The 23779-nt window shown below is 44.9% G+C and overlaps 1 long non-coding RNA gene across 1 annotated transcript in view; it reads left to right on the top strand.

Annotated features, from left to right (window-relative positions):
* The window catches only part of LOC133496797 (uncharacterized), a 71258-nt gene that overhangs the window by 15947 nt on the left and 31532 nt on the right, over positions 1 to 23779 (top strand). Inside the window, exon 2 of the long non-coding RNA XR_009793861.1 lies at positions 5377 to 5570. This is a non-coding gene — a long non-coding RNA (uncharacterized LOC133496797). The remainder of the gene's footprint in view (positions 1 to 5376; positions 5571 to 23779) is intronic.

The raw sequence follows: 23779 nt of genomic DNA, 5'->3' as shown, positions 1-23779 counted from the left end.
TTGACGCATTCATTTGACAACGCCATAGAATCTGAGAGCTGAGCGCTAACCCTTATTATTCACATTTGAAGCCTGATTTTATCTAATTATTATTATTATTGTTATTATTATTATTATTATTATTGTATCATGTATCGATCCATCCATCCATTTTCTTTGCCGCTTATCCTCACAAGGGTCGCGGGGAGTGCTGGAGCCTATCCCAGCTGTCAACGGGCAGGAGGTAGGGTACATGCCGAACTGGTTGCCAGCCAATCGCAGGGCACATTCAGACAAACAGATGCACTCACAATGACACCAACGGGGCAATTTAGAGTGTCCAATTAATGTTGCATGTTTTTGGAGTGCCCGGAGGAAACCCATGCAGACAGGGGGAGAACATGCAAACTCCACACAGGCAGGTGCGGGATTGAACCGGGACCTCAGAACTGTGAGGCCAACGCTTTAGCAACTAAACCACGGTGCCACCTATTATTATTATTATTAGTAGTAGTAGTAGTATTTGTTGTGGTAGTAGTAGTAGTACCTATATATTTGACAGGCTTGTTAATATTACTCTTTCCTGTGGTGACATTTTTGGGCCTGTTTAGTCTCCCCTTAACTATACATATTTAAAAAGAATGTTTGTAACTAATCATTTAATGCATTGCAATAAGCCACCAAAATGGATGTCTTCATTAGAAAAAATATGACACTATATGAACAACATTTACTTTAAGCATACCAGGATAACAAAATTTACTATTTTTAAAAACCATTTGGATGTTTCACTTTTGTCACTGTAATTAATTTAGAGACCTGGTAGAAAGTATGTGCATGTACTTTAGGGAGTTACTGGGTAAAGATTCCAAGCTTGCACTGCCATGACAGTATCTCCCCCAACGACCAGCCCCTGACGGCCCAGGAGCATCAGGATGTGCTGTGTGAAAGTCCTTGATGAGGGAGGAGTCGACCACAAACCGGGAAGGAATCTAAGCGCGCTCCTCGGGGGCGTAGCCTTCCCAGTCGAACAGGTACTCGAGACCTTTCCCCCGACAGTGGGACGACAGGAGCAGGTGCACAGTTTAGACAGGGCCCCCGTCAACCATGCGGGATGGAGGAGAGGGTTCGGGAGGCAGGACCAACGGAGACAAACAAGCCGGCTTTAGCCGGCTGATGAGGAATCTGGGTGAACCCGCACAGATCCAGGAAGTTTCAGCTTCATGGTGACTGGGTTTATCACCTTTGTGATTGGGAACGGACCAACGAACCTGGGAGCAAGCTTCTGTGATTCCACCTTGAGTGAGAGGCCCTTCGCTGAAAGCCAGACGCGGTGGCCCACTCTGTAGTCTAGTGCCTTTGCTCTCTTCTAGTCCGCTGCGGCCTTATAGCAGCGTCCCTTGTGCAGTAGCGTCCTACGAGCTTGCTCCCAGGTCCATCTACAGTGTCTCACCATGGCCAAGGGTGAAGGAACCGATGAGCTGGAGTCTATAGAAGGAAATAGAGAGGGTGGATAGCCGTGCACAACATGGAAGTGGACATCTAGGTGGAAGCAGAGGGAAGAGAGTTTTGAGAATACTCAACCCAACTTAACTGTTGGCTCCACGAGCTCGGGTTGCGAGAAGCCAGGCATCGGACTCCGATATCCAGGTCCTGGTTTACCCGTTCGGTCTGGACATTTGATTCCGGATGATGGGCCAAGGAAAGGTTCATTGCAGTGGCCCCTGTAATGGAGCAAAATTCTCTACAGAATCGAGAGATGAATTGGGGGCCCGGTCGGACACCTTGTCGGAGGGGAGAACATGCAATCTGAACACGTTGGTCATCATGAGTTCGGCCTTGTACTTTGCGGAGGGAAGTTTCGGTAGCACGATGAAGTGCACCATTTTGGAAAATCGGTCTACTACCGTGAGGACTGTGGTGTGCCCCCATGATGCCAGTACACAAAGTCTAGAGAGATGTGCGTCATGCAGCGAACAATGGCTGTAACTTCCGGGTAGGAAGCTGTCAGGAGGGTGTCAAGCAGGCATTGATGTACTCTCTTACGTCCTTCTTGCTATTCGGCCACCAGAAGCGTTGTTCTATTATGGATTGAGTCTTGGCTATGCCCAGATGACATACGGTGAGGTTGGTGTGAGCCCAGTTTATTACGCGGGATCGTAATGGAGGAATGACGAACAGCTTCGAACGTCGGGGCATCCATATATGGAGTTTGAGCATCCCTAAGTGCATCCTTTACTGTTGTTTCTATCGCCCAACTAAATGACATGAAACACGGATCAGGGAGGATGGACACCAGTTCTGTTTCCATTCTTTCACTATTTTGAACCTGCGACAGCACATCGGGCTTGCCATTCTTTGAGCCCGGCCCATAGAAAACCATTAAGTGAAACTCTGTGAAGAAGGGGGCCCACCTGGTTTAGTATTCCAGTATTCCAGATTTTTGTGTTTGGTATAAACCACGAAAGGAAGCTGAGCCCCCAACCTGTGTCTCCACTCCGTCAATGTCGTTTTAACAGCTAAGAGCTCCCGGTCTCCAGAATCATAATTCCATACCGCGGGTGTCAATTATTTTGAAAGGAAGGCGATTTGATTTGCGAGCCTCTGATCGATTTTCAGGGCAAGCGCAATGAGGGCGTCCAAGTCGTTTGGCAGGTCCACCAGGATTAGTTGATCTTTGATCGTGGATGGCAACTCCTGGAAAACGGCATCTCGGAGCGCCGTCTCGTTCCACTGGCTCTCGGCCGCCAGAATGCGGAAGTTGATTGTGTAATCCGAGACTCTGCGATGTGGCCGCCTCGCGTCCAGGGGATGTGTACTGGAACACTTGTGCCATGGCTGTGACGAAGGATGCCCACGTTCGGCACATATCTGTGCCGCAGCTCCATTCCGCGGTAGCCAAGGCTTCTTTCCTTTCCGGGTTGGCGCCGGCTCCATTGGACGCGGACAAGGAGTCCAGCTGACCCATCACCTCCTGCAGCTGGCAACCAATCATCTGGAGGGCTCCTTCATGTTCGGTAAACCGTCTACCTTGAACCTGAAGGGCGTTGCGAACTGGATCAGAGTTGGCTCGGTCCACTTTTTGGCCAGATCGTTCTGTCATGGGCAGAACTCGTGGCTGAACCTAAATGCATGACTCACGAGGCTTAGTAAGAGTTTGGGAAGAGCATTTATTCGATCCAAAGTCCAAATACCGCTAAGCAGTCCGCGAAGGCAGCAGTAGTAGATTCGGCAGGTGTAAGAGGAAGGTCAATAACTGGTCGGGGTTTGGTACACAGGATAGCAAGAGCAGAAACAAGGAGCTGCCAGAATGTGACATGGGATCAACAATCTGGCAAAGACCAGAATGCACGCGTTGCCATAAATACATGAGACGTAATTACATAGATGAGACACCGGGGCGCGCATCCACTGATAGGAGCAAGTGCACCCCACATTGGGGACCGGCACAGCCATAATGGGACCGGCACCGCCATTTGTTTTGTTTTTTTTTTCCATTGTTTTGGACTTTTGACTCCTTTCAATCACATACAATATTTTCATAAGATCATAAAGAGTTGCTCTGTAATTTTTACAAAAGTTCCTTGCATTGGTAATGTTCATGTCAGTAACACGTATTGCAGTTTTTGTAGAATAGAATAGAATACAATAGAAAACTTTGTTACTGACACAACAATGAAAGTCAGTTAGGCATATCACAATTTTCAGTGTTGAGGTGTGTGGGGTGTGGGGAGCACACAATTATCAAAAAGCCACACATAATTACATCATATACTGTACAGTTCTTCACATTTGGGAGAATTGTATTTATCCTCAAATGCAATTAGCATTGTCATAAAACAGATAATGAAAAAGACAATTTGTCACTAATGGTGTGAAAAATATCATTTTAGAAAGCGATATTTCAAAACATTTCCAAAACAATTCTTACCACTTGAATGAAAACAACTGCCAATAATTTAAATATTCATGTATTCTGAGTGTGAAACTTTTAAATCAAAAGATCCTGATTTGTATTCAGGCTTGAGTGCCACTGCCAATGGTTTGCTGCAGAGGACAGAATAAAGCCTCCATTCTTGAACGAGTATGACACCATCCCACATTTTGTGAGACTCTTGAAGGTCCTGTACCGAGAAGTGCATTACCTGCTGATTGAACCGGAGAGAGCTGTCAGTCCACTCACACGCTTCGCAGTTGAGGATACTAACAAGAAAACCCAAACATGCATTTCCTCAAAATTGTCAAAACAGATCTGATACGATTGACATGACGAGTTCACTCTTTCTCAAAATCTTGTCATTTTCGACCAGGCAAATAAAGTACTTTGACTTCAAATGTGACCAGGTTATGAACTCTGACAGCATATATGACTTTACCATTCTATACAAGTGTAAATCTGAAAATATATTTGAACGTGAAAGAGCCAGGGACTCGTGTCTAAAGTTATTCTCAGTGTGTAATAAACAGTGGGAGAGGAAAGAAGCTTCTTCTGTCACTTTGGTTTCTTTCTTTAATATCCATCTTGGCGTTCTCATCCCCTGGTAGTCCCCTGGATTATTTAAACCAGTGAGTTCACTGAGCGGCAAAGGAGTTTGAGCTTGTTCAACTCTGATCAAGATGTATAGAGATATAAACAAGTACTCTGTAGGAGATATTTTTGACAGTACATCCATCCATGCTTGGAAAAGGATCTGCATTTAAACCTTTGGTTCTTTCATCAGTTTTTAAACATTCAAAACATGTAGAGAAACGTATATTTAAAAAAGTGCATCCACCAAAATATTGTGTCAAAAGGAACAGTCACATTATATTGTCTTTGTAGGATTTAAACAATGTCTAAAATAAATCCCCCCACAGTAAAATAAAATTGTAATAGGGGCAAAAAAAAAAAAAAACATTTCAGGATTCTAGGTTAGTCCTGTCAGGTTCAAGCTAAATTATGAAGACATTTTATATGTACTGGGACTGTGGTGAATTATTTATTTTTACCAAGCCTTAACCGGGCTTCCATTTAGTTCTGAGTGCTGAGCCAATACTATAAGTCTCATCCTGCAAATGTGAACAAGTTGGCATTTCAGTAATTACTCAGGGATAACATATCCATTAGAAGTGTCCATAATTTTGCTTTGATGGAATGATTATAGATGACAATGATGAAAAAAAGAAACATGTTGGGCCGCTTGGAATCAATTATCAGTCATAAAGCATCTGCAGTGTCTGATTTATAAAGTCTCAAAATTGCATTCCTCAACAGCAATGATAAATGGATATGTGCCTGTTTAAGTCACATGGTAGTAAATTTCTTTGCACAATATATGCAGCGTGGAAAAAAAGAACACTGTCCTTCCTCCAGGGTCATTTATTTTTAAATCCTTGCCTTTTCACTCGCCCCTACAGAAACAGCACAAGGAGAGACCGAAAAATGAGGAAGAGAGCTGGCAGCTGAAGAGAGCCATCTTGGACTTGGTTAAAAGCATAATCCTGGTAACGCTGCATCAGCAGGAAAAGAGAGATAAGAGATTGAGGGAATGCCTGTGCTGGGGAACCCCTTTGTGGGGAGCATGTGCTCACTGCAGATATTGCAAAGAGAGGTAGGAGGTGTTATAGAATAGAATAGAATAGAATAGAATAGAATAGAATAGAATAGAATAGAATAGAAAAGATTCGCTGGTTAGATTCTACTGATTGCATCCATTATTGGCCCTGTTTGGAGACGAGTTCTTTCAGGTGTTCAGTGAATGTACGCATAAGGACACCCAGAAACGGCAGGTTTCACACTGTGTGGTTAAAATAACATGTGAGAGTAAATTATGCTCAAGTGCCACAATTACGATATGAATCATGGCATTAAAAAAAAAAAAAAAACAGATAAACAAACAAACAAAAACCAGCTTCAGATAAGAAGCAGGCATTTTTTTTATAATATAGACCAAATCTATTACATACACCTGACTCATTGGGATATAATTTTGACCTTAAGTATACAAGGATGTTTTTACAGTGATTAAAAAGTGTCAGGCATTTTTTTATAATATAGAACAAATCTATTACATACACCTGACTCATTGGGATAGAATTATGACCATAATAAAACGATGATGTTATTACAGTAATTAAAAAACTTCAGGCATTTTTTTTTATAATATAGAACAAATCTATTACATACACCTGACTCATTGGAATAGAATTTTGACCCTAAGTGCACAAGGATGTTATTGCAGGAATTAAAAAGCTGCATATGTAATGGCAGACCATCGGGGGTCACCCATCGAAAAATTTCCTGGCTCTGCACCTCAACAATGTCAAGCAGAAAGTTAAACGAACACGCAATACACCTTTATTCAAATTGAGGAAACCTACCCTACACCTGTTTGTGTTTTATCTATAATGTAAAACTGTAAAGATTAAAAAAATAAAATTCTACCTGTCATGATCCTGCCGGTCCCAGCCCTGGCTGTGCAGGTCCCCTACACACCTGCATTGATAAGGAGGCGCACACCTGGGCCTCATCGGTGATAATGAACCCTAGTATATATAGGACCCAGCGGACGGTCTGGCTTTGCCAGATCGTTGCCATCCATGCCTCATTCCCGCAATTCCTTGTTTCTGATCCTGAACCCGACCTCTGCCTGTCCTCCGACAAACCCAGTAAGATTAACGTCCTTGATACTGCTGCTCTCTCCGACTGACCTCCCGGCTTACGACCTTGGAACAAATAAAGACCTTCCTTTAATTGCCTCCCTTCCTACCAAGTCGTGCATTTGGGTCCACACTAGAGTTCTGGGTATGACAGAACGATCTGGCCACGACATGGAACCAGCTGACTCAGAAGCCATCCACCGCTCTTAACAGATCCAGGCCAGACGCCTGGCCGAGCAGGAGATTGCTCTTCTGGTTAACAACCAAAGACTTCTTGAGATCTGTGCCCGATTAGAGCCATGGCTAGCTAACGTCACTTTGACGGCGCCCACCGCAGTTTCTACCCCAGTCCAGGTCGCCCCTGCCATCCCATCAGTCGCGGAGTTTCAGCAGTTTGGGTACACACCTCTCTCCCAGCCTGAACGGTTTTCCGGAGACACTGGGAATGTCAAGCCCTTCCTCGCTCAGTGTGACCTCTACTTCGAGCAGCAGGCTTCCGCCTTCCCGACGGACTGCGCACGAATTGCCTTTGTCATATCCCACCTGACGGGGACAGCAGAGGAGTGGGCTACAGCAGAGTGGAGTCGTAACTCCGAAACATGCCACTCCTGGACCTCCTTCGTAAGTGCCATGATGCAAGTCTTCCAGTATGCCTCGCCGCAACGCGAGGGAGCGGCTACGTTGATCACACTTCGACAGGGGCAGCGTCGTGTGGCAGATTATGCAATTGAGTTTTGCATCAGAGCAGCTGAGACTCGATGGAATGAAGAGGCGTTTCTCGACGCCTTTTTCCAAGGACTTTTACCACAGATCCGCAGTCACCTCATTGCAGTGGAATTACCTACCTCCCTGGATTCACTCATTGCCCTATCTCTCAAGATCGACCAGATGCTAACGATCCGGGGACAGGTGGACTCACTACTCAAGGGAGAGCAGGGCGAGTCCGCTCCACCATTTCCTCTTCTGCCGAAGCCCATAACTGTGCCGGAGCCTATGCTGGATGGCCCAGCAGAGGAACGACTGGGACGCCGGTGAGAGGGCCGATGCTTTTACTGGGGACAGCTGGGCCACTGAATAGCCCACTGTCCAGTCAGGCCCAAGCGTTCCGCTCTCAAGATTACGACTACGGTGAGTGTGAATTACACTGTGGCACTATCGAATTGAGCACTGCTTCAAGTCACCATGAGCACAGGGAACGTACTTGTTCAGCTACAGCCTTTATTGACTCAGGATTGGACGCCAATCTGATTAATCCATGGGTAGTCGAGGATTTCAGACGCAACAGTTCTGTAACGCATGCGCGGCCAATGGTAAATTCCTATCCCAAGTAACACACCGTACGCAGTCTCTGAGAATGACATTTCTGAATGCACACACCAAGAAGATAAGCTTCCACATATTTCACTCCTGTAGCAGTGATGTCATCCTAGGCAGCCCCTGTCTTAAGAGACACAACCCGCACATTGACTGGACCACCGGGGCTCTAAAAGAGAAGAACTTACAGATCGCCCTGGTATACTTATAGGAGTCGAAGTTCGTGCAAGAACTATCAGCAGTTCTGTCTTATTACTGGAATCTTAAGAAAGTATTTTCAGAGCCAAAGGCCAAGTCCCTTCCGCCGCATCACCCGTACGATTGTGCTAGCGAGTTGTTGCCCGGCACCTCACCCGGACCGGAGCACCAAGCCATGAAAGAGTACATGGAGGAGTCGATGGCGGCGGGCCTCATCCGACCATCATCGTCGCCTGCTGGAGTGGGATTTTTCTTCGTCAAGAAGAAGGACACCTCATTACGGCCCTGTATTGATTATCGGGGACTTAATGACATCACCATCAAGAACAGGTACCCTCTTTCCCTAATCGCCACAACATTCGATTTGCTACAAGGGGCCCAGATCTTCATCAAGTTGGATCTTCGAAATGCATACCATCTGGTACGCATCAGAGAAGGAGACAAGTGGAAGACTGCCTTTAATACACCAACAGGCCACTACGAGTACCTGTGGATGCCGTTTGGTCTGACTAGTGTGCCAGTGGCCTTCCGTCACATTCCTGGGATTCATCTTGGCCGAGGGACAGATTCGCATGGATCCGAGTAAGGTCGACTCTGTTTTCCAATGGCCCACTCCCACCAATCGCAGGGAGGTGCAGAGATTCTTTGGATTCACTAATTTCTACCACAAGTTCATCAGGAACTTCAGTTCTATAGCTGCTCCCTTGCACGGCCTCACTTCACCCTGCAATTCTTTCAAGTGGTATGTGACCTGCCAGGAGGCCTTTGACAGACTGAGGTCAAGTTACACCACAGCTCCAGTCCTCATCATGCCAGATCCAGAACGGCAGTTTGTGGTGGAAGTGGATGCATCGGACTCGGGAATGGGAGCAGTACTCTTCCAGAGATGTGCGAGGGATGGGAGACTTCACCCACGCGCCTTCTTATCTAAGAGACTGACTTCGGCAGAACAGAATTATGACGTGGTTGATCGAAAATTATTGGCGGTCAAAACGGTGCTGGAAGAGTGGAGGCACTGGCTGGAGGAATCACAAGTGCCATTCCTGGTCCTTACTGATCATAAGAACTTGGAGTACCTGAGGACCGCCAAGAGGTTGAATGGTTGTCAGGCCAGGTGGGCACTTTTCTTTACTCGCTTCCGTCTTACTACCTTTCGTCCAGGCTTGAAGAATGGCAAACCGGACGCACTATCCGGATCCATGAAGGGGAGCGAACGGAAGCCGTTAGTGTCCCCATACTTCCGGAGGCCTGCTTCGTGTCCGGGTTCACTTGGGAGATCGAGACACGGGTAAAGGTGGCCCTAAGGGACTCTCCGGGCCCAGCCGAATGTCCTTCCGGGCGTCTGTTCATGGTTCCCTCGCTACGGGGAGACGTCATCGGTTGGGCCCACACGAACAAGACCGTCTGCCATCCTGGCATGGTGAAGACCCGCTCAGTACAGTCAATCATCAGTGTCAATTGAACAATGGTTTTGGTGGCCAAACCTGGGATGGTACGTGAAGGAGTATGTCAACGTGCGCCCGTTCTGCATGGCTATTAAGACCTCTCGCCTGCGACCAATGTGTGAGGTGCGGCCGCTACCAATTCCCTCTCACTCTTGGTCACACATCTCTCTAGAATTCGTTACACGTCTACCATGCTCCCAGGGGAACACGGTGGTACTCTCAGTTATCGATCGGTTTTCCAAGATGGTTCACTCCGTACCAGATTCCGTCCGCCAAGCAGACTGCTCAGTTACTGCGAGATAAAGTCATCATGGTCTGCCAGTGGATGTAGTGTCGGACAGAGGACCGCAATTCGTGTCTCGGTTCTAGAAGGAGTTCTGCACCTTCATCGGGGCAAAAGAAAGCCTTATGTCATTCCATCACCCTGAGTCCAATGGTCAAATGGAAAGACTAAATCTGGATACCGGTCTACGCTGTCTGCCATCCCATGATCACAGCACTTGAAGCCAGCACCTCGGATGGGTGGAAGATGCCCACAACTCACTGCCTTCCACTTCCACAGGTATGGCTCCGTTCCACATTGTTTCTGGGGTTACCCCCCCACCCCCACCCCCTCTGTTTCCATCTGTGGCTGCCGACTCCACGGTGTCATCCACATTGGCAGTGGTGAGACGCTGCACGTGGACCTGAGAGCGAGCCAGGAAGGTGCTACTACGCATGGGAAGCTCCTACGGCAGATCTCAAGAGAAGAAGTGCACCAACGTTCAAAGTGGGACAACGTGTATGGTTGCACACAAAGGATCTTTCGCTGCGGACGTAGTCACGCAAGGTAGCTTCCAGGTTTGTGGGTCCTTTTCCTGTCACCAAAATCATTAACCCTGTCGCTGTTTCCTTGAAGCTTCCCAGATTGATGAGGGTTCATCCCACGTTCCATGTGAGCCGGCTCTAGCTAACTCGTCCATCGCCATTAGTCCCTCCAGCCAAGCCACCCCCCCCCCACATGATCAATGGAGGTCCGGTGTACTCAGTACGTCGGCTTCTATCATCCCGTCGTAGGGGGAGGGGGGTTCAATCGTGGTGGACTGGGAGGGATATGGCCCAGAAAAACTTCCTGGATCCCGTCCCGTTTTATTGTGGACCCCAGACTTATCAGTGACTTCCACGAATCCCATCCTGAGGCTCCTGGTCTGTCTGGAGCCAGCCGTTGAGAAGGGGTGGGGGGGTACTGTCATGGTCCTGCCGGTCCCAGCCCTGGCTGTGCAGGTTCCCTACACACCTGCATTGATTAGGAGGCGTACACCTGCGCCTCATCGGTGATAATGAACCCTTGTATATATAGGACCCAGTGGACGCTCTGGCTTTCCCAGATCGTTCCCATCCCTGCCTCGTTCCCGCACTTCCTTGTTCCTGATCCTGAACGCCAGTGTATCGACCTCTGCCTGTCCTCCAACCAACCCAGTAAGTTATACGTCCTTGATACTGCTGGTCTCTCTGACTGACCTCCCGGCTTATGACCTTGGAACGAGTAAAGACCTCCCTGCCTATTGAGTTGTGGATTTGGGTCCACAATAGAGTTGTGGTTATGACACTACCCTCAAATGTTGTACACTTTCTTATGTAACGAGCTGTCAGGTTCACCAATCAGACATTCAGACATTGTTTTAGAAGGACATTTGCTTTCTACAAACTTCTAGTCCTTACACATCATTATTATTATTATTTTCAGATGTTGTATTTCAACTATTTTGCTATTTATCAATTATTTTGCTATTTGTTTTTCCCCTGTTGGAGTCAGTGTTTCACCTACGGTGACTTTACTGACTTTCCCCTGAACAGGGTGACAATTACGTTCCGTTTGACGTAATTCTCAAGCTTCTACCACAAGAGGCGGAGAATTCTTACCTCTGCATCCTCAAACAGTTGTCACTCAATTTCCTGTTCAAATGAGGTAGCGAACCTACACTCACAGTTTTACACATGGACACGTTTCACGGAGCTCACGTATAGGACACACCTTGCCCTTTTCTCAGTTTTATAGACTAATTAGTCTACTCGATAGACTGGTACTGCATGCGTAAGTCTGGTGTGGCAGAGAAGTATGTTAAAATAGTACAGGACATGTATGATGGCAGCAAAACAATGGTGAGGTGTGCCTTAGGTGTGACAGAGGAATTTAAGGTAGAGGTGGGACTGCATCAGGGATCAGCTCTGAGCCCCTTCCTGTTTGCAGTGGTAATGGATAGGCTGACAGATGAGGTTAGACTGGAATCCCCTTGGACCATGATGTTCGCAGTTGATATTGTGATATGCAGTGAAAGCAGGGAGCATGCAGAGGAACAATTAGAAAGATGGAGACATGCACTGGAAAGGAGAGGAATGAAGATTAGCCGAAGTAAAACAGAATATATGTGCGTGAATGAGAAAAGTGGACAGGGAAGAGTGAGGCTACAGGGAGAAGAGATAGCGAGGGTGGACGACTTCAAATACTTGGGGTCAACAATACAGAGCAATGGAGAGTGTGGTCAGGAAGTGAAGAAATGGGTCCAAGCAGGTTGGAACAGCTGGCGAAAGGTGTCTGGTGTGTTATGTGACAGAAGAGTGTCTGCTAGGATGAAGGGCAAAGTTTACAAAACAGTGGTGAGGCCGGCCATGATGTACGGATTAGAGACGGTGGCACTGAAGAAACAACAGGAAGCTGAACTGGAGGTGGCAGAAATGAAGATGTTGAGGTTCTCACTCGGAGTGACCAGGTTGGATAGGATTAGAAATGAGCTCATTAGAGGGACAGCCAAAGCTGGATGTTTTGGAGACAGGATTCGAGAGAGCAGACTTCGATGGTGTGGACATGTTCAGAGGCGAGAGAGTGAGTATATTGGTAGAAGGATGCTGAGGATGGAGCTCCCAGGCAAAAGAGCGAGAGGAAGACCAAAGAGAAGGTTTATGGATGTGGTGAGGGAAGACATGAGGGCAGTTGGGGTTAGAGAGGAAGATGCAGGAGATAGGCTAAGATGGCAAAAGATGACACGCTGTGGCGACCCCTAACGGGACAAGCCGAAAGGAAAAGAAGAGTCTACTCGATAGTGACTAGTATTCTCAAGGTTTGGTTCTGCCGCAGTCATCCAGACGCGCATTCACTCATTCCTCATGAGTGTGGGTGTTTCCTACTCATCAGAGATTTCTTCACTTCCTTCGGCTTCTCGTCAACCCTCAGCCTCCAGGCGCAAAGTCGAGGCCCAGTCCCGGAAAGGGTCTCAAGTTCCGTGGCCACGGCCTTTGCCTGGACGTCGACTCGGCCCCCTGGAAACCTCAGGTATCTTGAGATCCAGCTCGAAGGACCAAGTAAATGCCAGGTTCACCAATCAGACATTCATTAAACGGGACAAAAAAGGAAGCAAAGACACCAGTTGAAGTCTCGCGAGGAGAGAGGAGAGGAACTGTCTCGTACAATTCACCACTGCACTCTCTGATTATCCTCTCCTCAGCACCTCTATTTATTTAGTTTTAAGACGCCCCTTATTTACATGGATGTTACAAAAAGGAGACGACAAGCAAAACAGTTTGAAACAAGGTGTACATGTTTGTTCATGTGTGTGTGGATGTGTGGAAAATTGCTAAATACATGTGTGGTCATCATTTCTTTAACAGGCAGCAGTTCTAACAGTTCTGATGATTAGATGTTTTTGTTCTTGCTATCTCCTGCTAGGAGGCTGGCACGTTATCTCGGGGCAGAGCAAAGCATTTCTTTATTGGAAGCAAATGTATGATAATTATGATCACAATTATTCCTACACAAGCTTAACACATTGCATCCAAGGTTGATGTCTGCACTGAGTAGGAAGTGTCTGGTCTAGCTCCACAGAAGAAAGATTAAGAGCAAGTTTTAAAACAAATACTAGGTAATAATGGGTACGCTACCTGAGAAAACTGACTGTGCCCATCGGGCTTAGAATACTTAAGATTGATATTTACTCTGTAGTATCTTCACGGAGATTAATGGTTTAATGGTGTGGCAGTGATCGCTATCGGATTTAATTTCAGATGCAGCATTTGCCACTCTTGTTTTGTTCAGTACAGTATATAATTTAAGTATTGTAAAAGCCCCATAACACAATGATGGGATATCGTGAGCATGGAGGAACATTTAAGAAATCAGCCTGAGACAGGTGTAGCTTGGTGGAAGTGATTTACCAAGTATTGTTTGTACTCTTCAAACGTGTCAGTCACCACAGGGAAACAATGTAACAAGGCACAACATAGGAAGCCTGTGATCATTACTATTTCCTCTCTTTCTATTTCAGAGATTTGAGTCATGTCTCTTGTGATCCATTTATATCCTTATAACTCTTTCATCTTCCCACAGCTATTTTTACTACCTCTTTCAACGTGCAGATGTTCAAGCTGATGCAAACACACTGTGACAGTAGGACGAAATAATACTGTAAGGAATTAATGTTTTTTTTTCTTTTTTTTTCTAAATATAGTTTCACTTATATTTGTCAAATGGGAGCATTGAGCAAGAACAAATTCAAGCATAAAAACCTGTTCCAAGCAAGTTATATCAGGTAATATGATTGACCTAATCACTTTGCTGCATAAACTGAATGGAGAAGCAAAGTGTTGTTCTCAGTATTTGACTCGAGCTTAATGTTCTGTACCGTGTTGGGGTAATACATAGTACAAAAGATACACAAGTGATAGAAGAGAAGATAGAGGCAACACAACTTTAGAGCAAAGTCAACTCTAAGCCCTTGACCTGGCACCAAGTCTTTGTTAGAATTGAGGCCAACCCTATAGTTTGCACGCTATTCATATGCTGAAAGAATGTAAATAGCGTTAAAGTGCATGTTTTATGTCAATTATTTCATGAGTCATTCTTTAATTTGTGTCAATTATTTGCTAGTTCTGCTACTCTGTTTGCTGTGGTGTGATAATTTTACTTCCCATGGTGCACAACATCATCAGTAATGATCTGCCACCACAGCCAGAGTGTACGGCAATGTAAGCTGCTTCTGCTTACAGCTTAAAGAATAGTTAGTCCATCCATCCATTTTCTTAGCCACATATCCTAACAAGGGCTGCAGGGAGTGCTGGAGCCTATCCCAGTTGTCAACTGGCAGGAGGCAGGGTAAACCCTGAACTGGGTACCAGCCAATCGCAGGGTACATAGAGAAAAACAGCTGCACTCACAATCACACCTATGAGCAATTTAGAGTGTCCAATTAATGTTGCATGTTTTTGGGATGTGGGAGAAACCTGGAGTGCCCAGAGGAAACCCACATGGGGATGGGGAAAATATGCAAACTCCACATAGGCGGGTCTGGGATTGAACCCAGGACCTCAGAACTGTGAGGCCAACGCTTTACCAGCTGAGTCACCGTGCCGCCACAAAAAAAGAAACTATGAATGAACTTCAAAACGGAAGTGTTATTATGAAAAAACATTTCAAAGTCTAAATGAAGAAATTAATGTGTTTTGAGTTTGACTTCGACCTTTCGAGAGAATGATTACGTGACAGTTTGAAATCAAACTTGATACCGTCATGTAATCAACCCACAGTACAGCTAGTTATCACAGCATTCGGCTGAAGTCCCAGGTCTAGATTTCCACTTGACATTAGCAGGTGCAGCAGAAGGTGATATTGTCTAACATGGCTACATGTTGAAATAGGTGAAAATAGATAAATTAATCTGCTACATAAATCACAATACTATGTTTAGACTAGTGGGGGCACATACAACATATGTTTGCACCTTTTAATAAAGAGCAGGACATTGTATGATGTATTTTATTTTTGTCACTGTCCCAAATCGCCCCTTCCTCGAGCTGTCACCTTATCGTGGTGGAGGTGTTTGTGTGTCCCGATGATCTTAGGAGCTAAGTTGTCTGGGGCTTCATGCTGCTGGTATGGTCACCCATGGCAAACAGGTCCGAGGTGAGGGACCAGACAAAGTATGACTCCAAAACCCCTATGATGAAAGAAAAAATTGCATCTTGGTTTCCCTCGCCTGGATCCTGGTCACTGGGGCCCCCCTCTGGAGCCAGGCCTGGAAGTGGTGCTCGAAGGCGAGCGCCTGGTGGCCGGGCCTGCACCCATGGGGCTCGGCCGGGCACAGCCCGAAAGGGTTCCATGGGTCCCCATTCCCATGGGCTCACAACCTGTGAGAGGGGCCATAGGGGTCAAGTGCAATGTGCGCTGGGCGTTGGCCAAAGGCAGAGAACTTGGCGATCTGATCCCTGGCTACAGAAACTAGCTCGAGGCGGTTAAAAAGGTTGCAGGGCTCCAATGGTAGATGAGATTCGCCCAGAGTTCCATTAGGCTCTGGATGTTGTGGGGCTGTCCTGGTTGACACGCCTCTGCCACATGGCGTGGACAGGGCCTATAGATTGGCAGACTGGGGTGGTGGTCCCCCTTTTCAAGAAGGGTGACCGGAGTGTGTGTTCTAACTATAGGGGGATCACACTCCTCAGCCTCGCTGGTAAGCTCTACTCAGGGGTAGTGGAGAGAAGGGAAGACGAGTCTCAGATTCAGGAGCAGCAATGTGGTTTTCGTCCTGGCCGTGGAACAGTGGACGAGGCTTCGGCAGGATCCTCGAGGGTGCATGGGAGTTCGCCCAATCAGTCTACATATGTTTTGTAGACTTGGAGAAGGCATTCGACTGTGACCCTTGTGGAGTCCTGTGGAGGATTCTTCGGGAGTATGGGGTACCGAACCCCCTGATACGAGCTGTTGGTCCCTGTATAGACCGCTGTAAGAGTTTGATCCACGTTGGTGACAATAAGTCAGATTCGTTTCCGGTGAGAGTTGGACTCCGCCAAGCCTGCCCTTTGTCACCAATTTTGTTCATAACTTTTTTGGACAGAATTTTTGGGTGCAGCTGAGGCATAGACGGTATCCGGTTTGGTGGCCTCAGCATCGCATCTCTGCTCTTTGCAGATGATGTGGTTCTGTTGGCTTTATCAAGTTGTGATCTCCAGCTCTTACTGGAGTGATTCACAGCATAGTGTGAACCAGCTGGGATGAGAATCAGCACCTCCAAATCTGAGACTATGGTCCTCAGTCAGAAAATGGGAGTGTGCCCTCTCCAGGTCGGGAATGAGATCCTTCCCCAAGTGGAGGATTTCAAATATCTTGTGGTCTTGTTCATGAGTGAGGGAAGAATGGAGTGGGAGATCGACAGACTGATCGGTGCAGCGTCTGCAGTAATGCGGACTTTGTATCGCTCCGTTTTGGTAAAGAGGAAGCTAAGTTGAAAGGCGAAGCTCTCAATTTACTAGTCGATCTACGTTCCTACCCTCACCTATTGGCATGAGCCGAAATTAGTTTCCTCCGCAGGGTGTCTGGGCTCTCGCTTAGAGATAGGGTGAGAAGCTCTGTCATCTGGGAGGGGTTCAGTGTCGAGCCGCTACTCTTCCGTATTGAGAGGAGCCAGATGAGGTGGCTAGGGTATCTGATTCGGATGCCTCCTGGACGCCTCCCTTGTGAGGTGTTCCGGGCATGTCCGACCAGATCCCCTCGGAAGAGCTGGAAAAACTGGCTGGGGAAAGGGAAGTCTGGGTAGCCCTCCTGAAGCTACGTCCCCTGCGACTCAACCCGGAAAAGCAGTAGATAATGGAATGAAATGGAATGGAATGTCCAATGTCGCATACATCAAACAATCTGAATGCAAGAAGCCACAGATATGAAACTGTGCATTCTCTCTCGATAGCTGTCAGGTTCACCAATCAGACATTCATTAAACAGGACAGAAAAGGAAGCAAAGACACCAGTTCAAGTCTCGCGAGGAGAGAGGAGAGGAACTGTCTCGTAAAATTCACCACTGCACTCTCTGATTATCCTCTCCTCAGCACCTCTATTTATTTAGTTTTGAGACGCCCCTTATTTACATGGATGTTGCAATAAGGAGACGACAAGCAAAACAGTTTGAAACAAGGTGTACATGTTTGTTCATGTGCGTGTGCATGTGTGGAATATTCCTGAATACATGTGTGGTCATCATTTCTTTAACAGGCAGCAGTTCTAACAGTTCTGATGATTAGATGTTTTTGTTCTTGCTATCTCCTGCTAGGAGGCTGCCACATTATCTAGGGCAGAGCAAAGCATTTCTTTATTGGAAGCAAATGTATGATAATTATGATCACAATTATTCCTACATTTCCCCTCTGTTTATCCTACATTTGCTCCCACGTTTTCTAGAGCAGAGCAAAGCATTCTTCATTGCAGGCAGAGACAGTAACTGAATTGGAGCAGAGCAAAGCATTTCTTCATTGCAGTCAGAAGCAGTTACTTAATACTATTTACAATTAGTAAGTAAGTAAGTTTCTTTCGGCTTGTCCCTTTATCCTGCATTTGCTCAAATCCTTAAATCATCCAATAGATCACTCATTCGGCTTACACTTGGAGGAAAATATAGCACTAATTACTTGTAATCTTCTGGATCAGAGAACAGGTCTGGAAGAGAAGTCATAACGTCATCATCGTGGTCAAGAATATCACTGTCATTACTCTGTTGTGCCAATAATGGATATATTTGTGACAATTTTGAATTTGTCGGGGCAATAGGAGTGGTTATAAGTTGGCTAAGTGATGCCTTTATGCAGGGAATACAACATCCACACAATGCAAGAATAGCTGCAAACAGCTATAGAAACTAGGACAGAGAACACAAATTTTTAGATTTGCCAAAGTTTTTTTTTTTTTTCTTCCACCATTAAGACCAGGCTGATCTATTTACACCAGAGTGCTCCTTCATCTTGTGGTTCAGGGTGCGGAGGCCTTGAATGGCCCTTGTGCATGACCCATCAGGTGCTGTGATATTTGGAATAAACAACACTGGTTTGGCCAGGAGCATGTCGACCGCTATGCGGTGCTGGAACGTCATGAGTGAGGTTGCAGCTGGTTGTTCCCTTATGGCAATAAAGCCTGCTTCCGTATAATCACCTAGTTTCTGTACATTGTAATGTATGCAGTTGATTCTGTCAACATTTTTATTCGGGGTTATCCATAACAAGATGAATTCCCATCCTGCAGCAATCTCGTTAACCAACTTATACTCATCTGGTATGCCGTTGGGATGCCATTTGCATCAATGTATGTCAGATCTCCATCTTTCCAAGAGGACCTTTGCCTTCGGGAGAACCCAAGGGGAGGTCCAAAGATGGATGCAGCCAATTGTATATCCTCTGCTTTTGATGGAAACACAGTCACAGATAAGAGCAGTGATACCAGTGCACACGTTCCTGGTGCATTTATCAGTGTGTCATACAACTTTTGACCAACACACCACCACCACAAATTGCTGCGTGGGACCAGTGGGGCAGTTTGCCCATGGATAACATAACATCGTGTTTTGTTGAGACTTCCCACCTTAAAATCTGTCCCTGTAAAGCGAACACAGGAGAAATTAGCCAATGCAACATTAGTAGAAAATATCAGTTTATCATTTACTGCCTTAGTTGTTGGATAATCACTTTTCCATTTCTGACAAGTGGTGTTGGAAGTTGTTTTAGTCATTACCTCTAGGGTACATTGTGTTGGGATTTGTGTTGGAATTACGTGCATTAGTGGCCCAGGGCCCAAGCATGTGACGTAACTATAGTTTACCTTGTTAGCTGCATTCTTCATTAATAACAACAAGTTTTGTTTCGTATTTGTAAAAATGAAAATCATAATAATGAAAAAATGTTCCTCAAGCTTTTTCGGTTAAAATACTCCCTCCATAGTATACATACTCTTTTGTATGGCATTCGGGTTTAAGGTAGCATTAAATTGGCAAATGGTCCCTTTAGCATAGGCCCATAGATGGAATCCCCAGCAATTAGACTCTACCAAGGAATTGAAAAAGTGCTGAACTGATCCACGAGAAGGCACACATGGAATCCTCCTCTCATGCCTCAGTGACTCCCGCATAGTTGTTTACCAATGTTATTTGAAATAAGGTCGCGCTTCTTTATCTTATGTGTGGTAAGCATAGTTGACTGAGTATAATTATTGGTTCTGTTGTTATGTATTTTTGTGAGCTTTACAGGTGTCCAAAATTAGCATATGAACAAAAATATCATTCCGGCTGTCAATGTTGCAGCCCAACATGCTATCATATTATTTAGCCATTTGGAAGTCATGTCGACCAAGTCACCCCTAAATGAGTCAAGTGTCTTTTAAATCTTCACCAGCCTTCAGGTATTTTCAGATACTATAAATCTGCACCCACCGTATGCTGGTCTTTGCTCACCTTTCCCCCTGGGTGACTCAGCTGAGATGACCTTTTACAGTGTATAAGGTGTATCTACGTGTTTCTTTCTGCTATTTTGTCCATGTCATTCAGCTCTTGCTCAGTCTATGCCAGTGTTCAGGGATGTCGAACTCATTTCTCTTGAGTGCCATGTTGTAGTTCGGGTTTCCCTCAGAGGGACATTTTGAGTGAAGGCAGCGTGAGATCGATTCCCGCTCAGTGATGGTGTCGACATCTGCACTGCGACTGGCTGGCGACCATTTCGGGGTGTAATCTGCCGCTGCCCAAAGTTAGCTAGGATTGGCTCCACCTCTCTCTCCAAATAAATGCAGAAGGGTTGCATCAGGAAAGGCGTACGGCGTAAAAAAAAATCAAAAAGACAGTTACTGCGGCACCACCATGACAATGGCACAAAAATGACTTTACACATCAATGCTGATAAAATTCCCAATTTGTTTCTAGTCCTATCAAATTGATGCATGTGAAATTTCATAGTGACATGCCATTAGAAAACAGTTTTTTTTTTTTTTTTTTTTTTGCATTCGTTATAAATTAATAGCATGGTATTATCTCTGGATCTGTGCAAACAACACAATCTTTCGGACACGTTTTTTGTATGTAGTTTGTTTTGTTTTTATTTTATTTTATCTATTTTTTGGGGGTGGGACCTTGAGTGGTTCCCACAGGTACCACTCGAACAGAAAAATGAAAATAACGGGTAGCGTTTTCATCCAACACCCAACAGTAAAATTTAACTGTTTAGTTGCCATTATGACAGCAGTCTCACTCCCATGTGTAACCGGACTACAGCGACCTTGGCAGTGGGAATGAGAACAGCTATCTTACAAGTAGCCAATAAAAACAAATTAGTTTTGTTTGCGTTAACAATGGTTTCAAAAGCAAAAACTTTCTTACAATGAACAAATGAACTCAAGTACCCCTTTTTGCAATTTTTAAAGATGTTTGGGGTTGTTAATAACTCCTGAAGGGACCCACTTGTGTGTTTTTTTTTCTTTCATCATTCGTCTATCTCTCATTGTGTGGAAAATGTTGGTAATTTGGTATGGTCTCCCAAATAGTGTTTTGACTGGAATGAGACCCTTACGTGCTTGTAATGTATGTATAGTTAGACTAAATCTTTCATTGTGTCCAAATTGCCCCTACGTGTGATTGTGAGTGCGGCTGTGTGTCTCCATGTGACCTGCAATTGGCTGGCAACCAGGTCAGGGTGTACCTTGCCTCCTGCCCGTTGACATCTGGGATAGGCTCCAGCCCTCCCCGCGACCCTTGTGAGGATAAGCGGCTAAGAAAATGGATGGAGGGATGAATTGATGTGTATCTTGAGGAAACTGACCACGCTTTGGATGCACATTCCCTTGTGGATTATGTCGCACACAGATCAAACAAGCCAGAAAAAAAAAAAGTTTATTGCATACAAGTTAAATCCATGGATCATGTAATGCCTTTGTACAGGGCTACCATTCCCCCTGTTGAGACCTGAGACTTCCCATGGCTCAAGATTTCCGCCCACTTAAAAAATGTTTTTGGTCGCATTTTTTTTTTTTTTTTTTGTATCTGTGGTGACATAATTCCCATTTTATAATGTAGTACCTTATTTTTACCACCTTTTTAGTTCTGCTGGTAAGCTTTGTTGTTGCATTTTGTTTAACACATCATCTCAAAGTATGTCTTCATTGGTTACATGGTCAACTAATCCCATAAAAGTTTTGGCTGCTGCTGCGTTTGCTGTTTTATCTGTAAATCCATTTTCTAATGATTTTTTGTCTGTATTTGATGTGTGTACTGCACATTTACATATGACTATTTCTTTTGGTAATTGAACTGCTATGAGCAAATTTTGTAGTAGCTCTGCACGTGTCACTGTGTTCCCTGTAGTTGTCGCTATTCCTCTATTTTTCCAGTATTGTCTGTGTAGATTGTGATACCACCGTGAATACAGCAGCACCTGGTCTCAGATTGTTTAAGACTGTACAATAAGATATTGTCTGTACAGTTCATTCGTCCCAATCCAAATCTGGTTCTTTTTCTGTCCAATCAGGAACATTTCGTACTACCAAAACAAATTGTCCCAAATTCTTCCACTCCTGTTGTAATGGCGTGTGTGGTGGTGTCCATTCCTTGTGTAGTGCATTTAGTTTGTCAGTCAGTCTTGTTCCTGTCACTACGACTGATATACCATCTGAGTACAGATAATCATGATTTTGTCTGGTGTGGGCTGTTATAAGTTTATCTTATACTACATTGTCACATTCAATGAGTCACTTCCTACGTCATTTTGTGGTTGTTCAATCACGTCTTGAGCTGTTTGCAGCAAGAAATCTCCTGCTCTTGTGGGAGGTTTGTTTGGAATATGTAAGGTGTAATAATAGAGCGCTGGATTCCTATTTTGTAAGATATTTAACTGTCCTCCCAGTAATTCCTTTTTTTTTCTTTTTACTTCTATTTTTCCTGTCAGAGAGGGAATAAAGCCCAGTCCTAGTTTCAGCAAGCCATCTCTTCCCAAAAAACATACGGGGAAATTAAAACGTTGCATTTTGGGAGCATTAGTTGTGACATTTTTGACGGGGAGATGATTGCTCTCTTCCTCATCTGTGGCCACAATTATTAAATGTTTCGCATAAAGTTCCATAAATTTCTCCTTCCTCTGTCAAAAAGGTGTCAACTTTCTTTTTTTCATTTTGTAGTACTCTTTCTGCGTGTAGTGCTTGGTTAACGTCATGTTACAGGCTGCCAGTCGGTTTGTCAACCCAATGTTTTTCAATCCATTGTTTTGTAGGATTATTTTAATTTGCATGAAGAGCATTTTTTTAATTGCCCTTGATACACACTCCCTGGAGTGTTATCTTCAGGAATGCCTCTGTTTGCTTTAAAACATGCAGTCATTCCAATTATATATTCTTCAAATGGTTCATTGTTATTTTATTTTGCTCTTCCAATGGCAGAACAAAGCGATATTAACCCTTGAACTCCCTGCTGCTGTGAGAAAGTACTTTGCTGTCATCCAAATTTGGTGTACTTCCACACCATTTAAGTGGTAAGATTTTCTCAAGTCATCCGTTCCCTGGATGAATTATGTTACATCAACTTTATGAGATGTGATACCTTTTATGGCCGTTTTCACATCATCTTGAGTCCAGCCTTTTTTTTTTGTTGTTGTTTTTTTTCGTTTTTTTTTTTTTTTTTGTGTGTGTGTAGGTTTCTCTTATTTTATCCTGCAGGTTAACTATCTATATTTTTTGTGTTATATATTTTGAGCTGGCCAGCAAAGTCATATTGTGTTATCCACAAATTTAGATGTTTTGTTTTAGTAGGACATTTGCTTTCTACAAACTTCTAGTCCTTACACATCATGATTATTTTTTTTTCCAGATGTTGTGTTTCAACTATTTTGCTATTTATCAACTATTTTGCTATTTGTTTTTCCCCTGTTGGAGTCAGTGGTTCACCTCGGGTGACTATACTGACTTCCTTCTGAACAGGGTGACAATTACGTGTGGTCATCATTTCTTTAACAGGCAGCAGTTCTAACAGTTCTGATGATTAGATGTTTTTGTTCTTGCTATCTCCTGCTAGGAGGCCGCCACGTTATATAGGGCAGAGCAAAGCATTTGAAGAGTTTGTTTTCAAAACGAGACATAGGCATTTTTTTAGGCATTTACGAAACTCGCGCCAAAATTATCCATTCGGAGCTGGATAATTTCTCACCGGAAACGAATCCGACTTATTGTCGGTAACGCGGACCAAACTCTCAAAGCGATCATACAGGGACCGAACAGCTCATATCAGGGGGTTCGGTACCCCTTACTCCCGAAGAACCCCCCACAGGACTCCCTGAGGGACACAGTCGAATGCCTTCTCCAAGTCCACAAAACACATGTAGACTCATTGGGCGAACTCCCATGCACCCTCGAGGATCCTGCCGAAGCCTCGTCCACTGTTCCACGGCCAGGACGA

The sequence above is a fragment of the Syngnathoides biaculeatus genome, chromosome 23 (assembly GCF_019802595.1).
Source record: "Syngnathoides biaculeatus isolate LvHL_M chromosome 23, ASM1980259v1, whole genome shotgun sequence".
Classification (NCBI taxonomy): domain Eukaryota; kingdom Metazoa; phylum Chordata; class Actinopteri; order Syngnathiformes; family Syngnathidae; genus Syngnathoides; species Syngnathoides biaculeatus.
Note: the sequence above shows the minus strand (reverse complement) of the source record. Positions and strands in the feature narration are given on the sequence as shown.